Below are 8,396 nucleotides of genomic sequence, written 5' to 3'. Positions count from 1 at the left end.
TAGACAATTTCCAAAAATGAATTGACAGTTGTGTCCTGACTAAAACACTGCATTCGTTAAAGATCAATTAATAGACATTTGTTACATTGGTTAATAGACGTACCCAGACAGTCACACTAGAGAAAAGCGGAAACAAGGCAATGGTAGGAAATTTAAAATATCGTTAAAAATAATTTCACTAAGTACCAAGAATTTGATTGATTACAATTTTATCCAAAAATTTAAACTCAAACATGAACCCATGTGCATGCTCGTGTTGTGCTGATGGGATGGGTCATTCTTGTGCGCGTGTTGGCTTAGGACTGAACCCCAATAGGTTATTTGTCTCCCCCCCCTTCAAAGACTAGTGATATCCATAGAGACCCAAATCTAGTTACCAAACTTTTACTATATAAACCATACAAAAATTTTGAAATTTTTGTACGTTGGATAAGTGTTCAACAATTTTCAATTAAATTAAATTCTCTACTTATTCAAAGTATCAAATGGTAACTTTGAAATCAAATATCTCATTCAATTTTAAATGATTTTTAATATATAAATACATTACATTAATAATCTCGTGGAGTAGAACGTGAATATATTTGATCCCTTTAAAATTGGAGTACAATCCCACTTGGAGTTCAAAGTTGACTCATTTCACTATATTAATGTTAAACCATTTGTAGACTTGTAGTCTTTAGTATCTGATATCTAATTCGCATAACAATATCGTTTAAGTATAGTAAGGATATTTCGAATAGTGCAATCTAAAGTTTTTGATATGTTTTAAATATCCTAAAACTCTAACAGCTGTCTTTCAATGCTCATTGCTTGGATTACTCATATATCGACTTAGCTTACTTATAAAGTAAGCAATATTATGTCGAGTACAATTCATGACATACATTAAACTGTCAATAACATAAGAATATTTCAATTGAAACTTATTATCATCAATGCTAGAAAAAGACGCATACTAGCATTCATTGGTGTTTTCATAAGAATAATTTCATATTTCTTGAATTTATCAATAATCTTCTCAATATAGTGTAATTACGATAATGCGAGACCATAAGATACTTTAGAAATTTTAATTCCTAATGTAACATTGGTGATATGAAAATCCTTCATTTCAAACTGAGTTCTTAACATCATTTTAGTAGTTTGAATTATAGTATCATTACTACCTATTATTAGCTTGTCGTCTACGTATAAAAATACCATGATATATCCATTATGAGTATCTTGACATACACACATTTTTCATGTTCGTTAAACTTGAAACCGTTTGATACTATAACTATATCAATTTTTTATCTCTCTTTTTAGGAGATTGCTTTAATCCATAAAGTGATTTAACAAGTCGAAATACTTTCTTTTCTTGTCCTAAGATAACAGATATTTCTAGTTGTTTCATATAAATTTTTTCATCTAATTCACTATTCAAGAATGCTATTTTAACATCCATTTGATGTATATCAAACCATTCAACGCTACTATGGCTATAATATATGTGTGGAAGTAATTCTTGTTATAGGAGAATAGGTATCAAAATAATCAAGATATTATTTTTGATCATAGCCTTTATTAGTAAGTCTAGCTTTGTATTTGTTAATTGATTTATCTGGCTTCATTTAAAAAAAAAAAAAAATTCATCTACAAAACTAATGGCTTAATATCGGGTGGAAGGTCTACTGAGTTCTATGAATAATTTTGTAGTATGGATTTAATTTCATTGTAAATAGGTTCTTTCTAATATGAAGCTTCGATAAATGACATAGCCTCTTTGTAGCTTTAAGATTCATTTTCTAACAAATATGTTAGAAAGTTAGGCCCTAATGGGGTCGTTGTAAAAAACATTTTCGAAATATGTAGCATCATTCGATTTGATAATCGTATTATCATGCATATTGAGAATTTCAGACTTATGTGTAATAAATCTGTATGCATGGTTATGATAGGCATAACCAATGACTACACAATCAATGATTTTAGATCTTACCTTAGCCAAACATCCTAATACCTTTAGGTATTTATAATTAGATTTGTGACATTTTCATAGTTTATAAGGTATCTTGTGCATTTTGCAAATATAATTGACAGAGAGCAAAGCTTTTCCTACAAGTTCTACGATAATCTCGAACTTATTGACATAGAATTAATAATTTCTTTTAATGTTTGATTCTTACGCTCAACAATATCATTAGATTGAGGAGAATAAGGCACACTGATTTGATGAAGAATTCCATGTTGGAATCATATTCACTGCCTGTATAATTTATTATTACCTTTTATATTTTTGCTCAGTTGATTTGGTATTTAAACACTTCAATTGCCTCGTCTTTGCCTTTAAGTAAATACATATAGCAATATCAAGTGCAATTATCCATAAAAGTGATAAAATACTTTTTTATCGCTTCTAGTTTGAACAAACTTTAAATCACATGTATCCCTATGAATTAAGTCTAGAGTTCGGTACTTCTTTCAATAGAATGATAGGGCAGCCGAGCCATTTTGGATTCCACAAATTTATCGTATTTATGATTAGGATCTAAATCATACTTTGATGATAAATCTAATTTGATTAATTTACATAAAGTATTAAGGTTCTTATGTTCTAATTGCTCATGTCAAATATTAAATGACTCAAGCAAGTAAGAAGAAATGTAATTTTATTCATAGCATGAATAAATAGTCATTACATTTATCTTAAAGATCCCCTTATTTATGTAACCCTTTTCTACAAAAAATTTATTCTTAGTAAATAAAAACTTGTCTGATACGAATACTAATTTAAACTCATTATTGCTTAGTAGGAACCATATACCAAATTATTTCGAATATCGGGTACATGAAGAACATTAGTTAGTACTATCTTTCCATGTCTTTCAACTTTGAAAGATGAAGAATTTTTCATGTAGAGTTGTTCATCATGATCCATTGCTTTGTAGGTAGATAACATTCAACAATTTGTGCATATATGATGAGTAGCTCTAGTATCCACCCATCATTTCTTCATATTACCTACTAAGTTGAATTCGAAAAGATCAGAATGATTCATGTCTTGCACCTTATCAAAAATGTTTCACGTTTTGTTACATTGGCCTGAGGAGTTTTTTCCTTGACATTCTTTCGCTTTCAACAATCTTTGGATCGATATCCTGCCACAATTGTAACAATTGCTTTTAAACTTTTCAGGAGTCTTTGAAGAGTCAATTTGCCCTTCACCATTGCGTTTTCTCTTTTTGTTAGTATTGGAACCTCATTCCACAATGTTGGTCTTTGATTCCATTAAATGAAATGAACCATCACTCTTTTTAGATTTGTGATTATTTTCTTCTACTCTCAATCGGATAATGATGTCTTCAAGTTTCATTTCCCTAAGCTTATGCTTCAGGTAATTCTTGAAATCTTTCCATTGAGTCGACATTTTCTCAATCAATGCAACAACTAGAAATGATTCACTTTGTTTCATTCTTTCGGCATGTATATCACCAAGTAATATTTAAAGTTCTTGAACTTGGAATATGACAGTATTGCTATCAACTATTTTATAATCTAAAAACGGATTGATAATGAATTTCTTTGTATCAGTATCTTTGATTTTATAGTTGGTGTCCAAAGATTTTCACAGTTTTTTGGTAGACTTCGCATTACAGTACCCATTATATAATAAGTGGTCTTAATCCATTTATTACATAGTTTCTACATAGAAAATTTGAGTGCTTCCACGCATCAACGACAACCAATTTCTCTATGTAGCTTTCATCCTCGTTATATGAGGTGCCTCTTTTTTGAGAAATTTCATCAAATTTAATATTGTCAGATAAAAAAGCATTTTCTGTTGCCAAAACTTAAAATCTGACCCCATTAAACTTCTTGAATTTTTCTCTGATCGTATTAGGGAGTGAAGTATCGAAAGATGTCATTTCTGATACAAAATTAGAAGATAAACAATAAGGAGGAGTTGAAGAAGAATAATAAACCAAAAATCAAAAACTCATCTTAAGTTTGTTGATTCTAGAGCATATCTTCCTCATTCAAACAATCTAATTTACCTGAATGGATTTGAATAACGTAACAAGATGGTTAAAAGGATTAGAATGTTCATTCGAGCTCACCAACTTCACAATGTGTCCTTAAGACTAATTTGCTCCCTCGTATTGTACTTAATGGTGTTCAACAATTGTCTTCCAAAATAGAATGAATTTCATCTCCTATGGAAGCAATACAAAAATCAGCAGGATTTCCAACAAACTCCATGAAGTATTCTACAAAATTTTGCCCCTATTTTTTTTTTTTTTTTCACAATCTACTTTGATGCACTCGTCGGGATATAAAATGAAATCAAAATATTGCATTTTTAATATCATTTTAAAGTGCTCATGGCCTATTTTTTTTACTCATTAATGGCATGCGAAGTGGTAAATTATAGCAAAAGTTATGACATGTTAAAGTAGTGCGTTTGAAATTAGTATTTTGAGAATTTCGATAATATCTTAACTTTAAAAATTCGTTTGCGATCATGAGCTATCTGAATCCACAAATCATCTATGCCATGTAAAAGTTTGTTTCGAAAACTATATCATTTTCATATCGAATGGTTCAAAAAAATATCGAAAATAGTTATATATCTATCAAACATACACCTCAAAAAAGACGTCTAACTCATTTTTCTTTTAAAAAATTCAATTAATTATTATTTTTGCACGATAAATTTTTCAATATAATTTATATCGTTTCATTCGGAAGTCTTATATGAAATATGACGTAAATTTTTTAGGGTCATTACGGATTAAATACAATTTAAATTATTTTTGAATTATATTTGCTTTAAATAAAAATATCATTTATTTCCTGAAGTAAACTTGAATTTTATTTCAATTCATTTAATTTCTATATTCAATTTAATTTACTCAATGTTAATTCAACATTTGCCAACGAAATGATAAAAAAAACTATACAAGTAGCAACATTTATTTAATAATATTAGTAATGATATAATTATACGACGTTTTCAAAGTGTCAAAACACATATAAACTTATTTTCATTGATATTATGTTATTTATTAAAAAATTTATTTTTAAAATTTTCAACAATCAGCAATATAGGTCTGGGTCCGTCCCAGGCCAGAGTCCAGGATTGTCATCGGCTTAAGGTAAACTCCGATTGATCTCACACAATTATCGTCTGCGGTTCCGTGAAAACCACCAAACTGCCGGTCATCTCCTAGCTTGAAGGCGAACTCTTTATCGTGGGCAGTGAACCGACCAAACGGTCCATATGTTTCATAGTTGGTGCCAAATGCGATCGAAATTAAATGACCACTGTTGGAACTCTTGTAACCACTAACCCAGGTTATGTATTCCCTAGGATGATCCAACTTCACCTGCATCGTAAATTATTTTAACACATTTGTACAAATCACGTACTAATTTTTAGTTTTTAAAAGAATTCAAAATTTGAATAAATTGGAATTCAAAATTATTAGTGCATTAATATTGAGGTTGATTTATGAGAATTAGCACTTAGATATTCGTCTGGGTCCGACAGTCTGAGGCCTCTTGTTACAATCCTTGTTGACACCTCTAGTTATGTTTCAATCCATGTGTTAGTCCTCAACTCCTTTGGACAAAGTTTCACGTGCTGAACTCGCAAAACTCATTCCTGAGTCTTGGATCATAAGATATGAACAAACTCATAAATTTGCCAAGGAATCTACTCCCATACAGTCAACCAAGCAGGTAATCATACATATTAAACTCAAGAAAAGTTAAATTCATGTAGTTTGAATCAGAGTAAAAATTTCATAATTCTATAATTCGTTCTCATAATGAGGATATGTTTATAACAAAGGCAAAATTTAAAGCACTTTTAATTACTGAAAGCAATGTTTGGCCATAGCAATTTGACATGGAGATCGAACATCAATCTAATAAAAAAAATAATCGATACACGAATAACAATATTTTTGAAAGTGCCTTCCATCACGATACAATAATTTAAATTGGCTAAACGGATTAACATTGTATACAAGACGAAATATGTTTAATGAAAAATAAATTGCATATATTTCACTCATAAATAGCTTTTCACAAGAGTAAAAAAAAAACAAAAAAACAAAAATCATCAAGATATAATGCTGCCAAATATATGTAAGGAATACTACCTACGTAATACACAACATAAACAATACCTTCATAGCTTAGAAAGAATAACTTTAATTCCTCTTCCACCTTACTGAATGCCATAACACAGCTGGTCGAAGAAATATTAATAGTAGCAGATGCCGTAAAATACTATTGTTGTCCATGCGTGTAGTACGAGATACAATAAAATTTTATTAATCAAATTAAAATCCTATAAAGGATGTGCAATAATTTGTGCAATGTGACGAGTAGGTTCATCTTATGCTATGTGTTCAACAATAGTTTCTTCAAATGAGTCAAAATATCATCGTTAGGTCATAATGCGACCAAATATATGTAACAACTACTCCCAGTATAGCACATAGCATCAAAGGCTAAAGAAATACTTAATTCTTCCTACATCTTACAGAACGTCATAACACTACTGGCCAAAGAAATATTAACTGCTACAAATGTCAAAAAATACTATTGTTAACCATGTGTATACTTAATAAATATTTCATTAATCAAATCAAAATCTAGTAAAGTATGGCAATAATTTGTACAACGTGATGAGTAAGTCCATCCAATGTAATAAGCTTAATAATAATTTTTTTTTTTTTTTTTGCAAGAGTCAAAATATGGTCATTAAGATATAATGATATCAAATACGTAGTGATTATTGTAAAAATAACACATAGCATCAAAAGGTAAACAAATACTACCTTCATAGTTTAGCAAGAGTAGCTTTAAATCATCTTACCGAATGCCGTAACACAATTAGCCTTTTCGTCCGATCATTAAAAAATTTAACTAGAAACAGAACAAATTATTTTCATTCCAAGATGATGATGATAAGCTAAGTATTATGTAAATTACATATAATAATGCAACAAGAAAAATAGAAGCAGAGATTAGATAGTGAAAGTCATTATTGAACCGGTATATAATGCCGACTAGATATAAATTATTAAATCTAGGAAAAAATGCTATAAATAATTAAGAGAGTGATAGTTGTACAATTATATAGCAAAGAGCATGGGCGAACCCGGAGGGGTCACGTGAGCCCTCAACGTTTTTTTTTTTTTTTTTTTTTTTTTTTTGGATAAGTCTTGTTTAGTATCTATCGAAATCTAAATTTTAATCTAAATCAAAGCCAATAATTAATTTTAAAAACATATTTCGTGGAATCCTAACTTCTTGAATTTTGTCAAAATATATTAAAAATCTAATTTTAATCTCTACCAAACAAGGGTAAAATCACAATAAATTTAAATTTTTTCTCATTTCTCTTACTTTATTTTACACTCTCCCTCACACCTTTTATCAAAACTTTAATCCTTTTAATTTTTTAAAATTTGTCTATAATTTTTCTACAAATGATCACATATACTACACAATTTCACTTTTCAATCAAATTTTCAATTAATTAGACCTTAAATTTGCATTTTCTCCTATTATATTTGTGCACATAGAATGTGTTTGAACTGATTATATCTAAGTTTGAACTGATTATATCCATTTAACTTATATTTAACGAATTATATTTATCTGATTGAATATTGGTTATATGATTTTTCTTTCGGTCACTTGAATTGATTGTTTGTATTATAAACACTATAAATTTTTTAAACATAAATATACATTTTCTTGTGATGAGCAAATAAAATGATTGTTCAAAATCAAATGGATGAAAATAATAAGCAAAATATTAATGAAGAAATATTTTTTAAATGTAAATTTGCATTTTCTCGAGTCAATTATAAATCATTCAAAAATTAAGAGTAAAGTATTCGATTTGTACAGGGTTTGATTGTGCCGTCCTAACTAAAAAAATGCGTCGTCCCTGGCTGAGAGTGATTTATTAGAGAGATTGTACTTAGTGTCGAAAGAGAATATGATGAAATTCGTAGACTACTTAGCTAAGTGAGCGTACCGACTCGCGAGGTAAGCTTGAGCACGAACCGACGAGCAACTTGAATAACCTTCTCAGCTAACACCCAATGCTCACCTCACTAGTGGTGCAATGCAAGCTAGTCAGCGGCTTACCATACTTAATACCACCAAATAATCTAGGTTTCTCTTTTTATTTTATTTTATTTTATTTTATTATTATTTTTTTTGGGTGCATTTTTTATATCAACATCCATCATAAAGATATCGTTGAATCATATAGATAAGAATTAGATTAATTCACCTTGTGAGAAAAGTTACAAATATAAAGAAGTCCAATTGTCAAGATAATCTAAGAATTATTAAGCGTAATTGAGATTAAAGTATGCTAA

This window comes from Olea europaea, unplaced genomic scaffold (assembly GCF_002742605.1).
Source record: "Olea europaea var. sylvestris unplaced genomic scaffold, O_europaea_v1 scaffold3727, whole genome shotgun sequence".
Taxonomy (NCBI): domain Eukaryota; kingdom Viridiplantae; phylum Streptophyta; class Magnoliopsida; order Lamiales; family Oleaceae; genus Olea; species Olea europaea.
The sequence above is the reverse complement of the archived record's forward strand: the minus strand, read 5'-3'. Positions refer to the sequence as shown.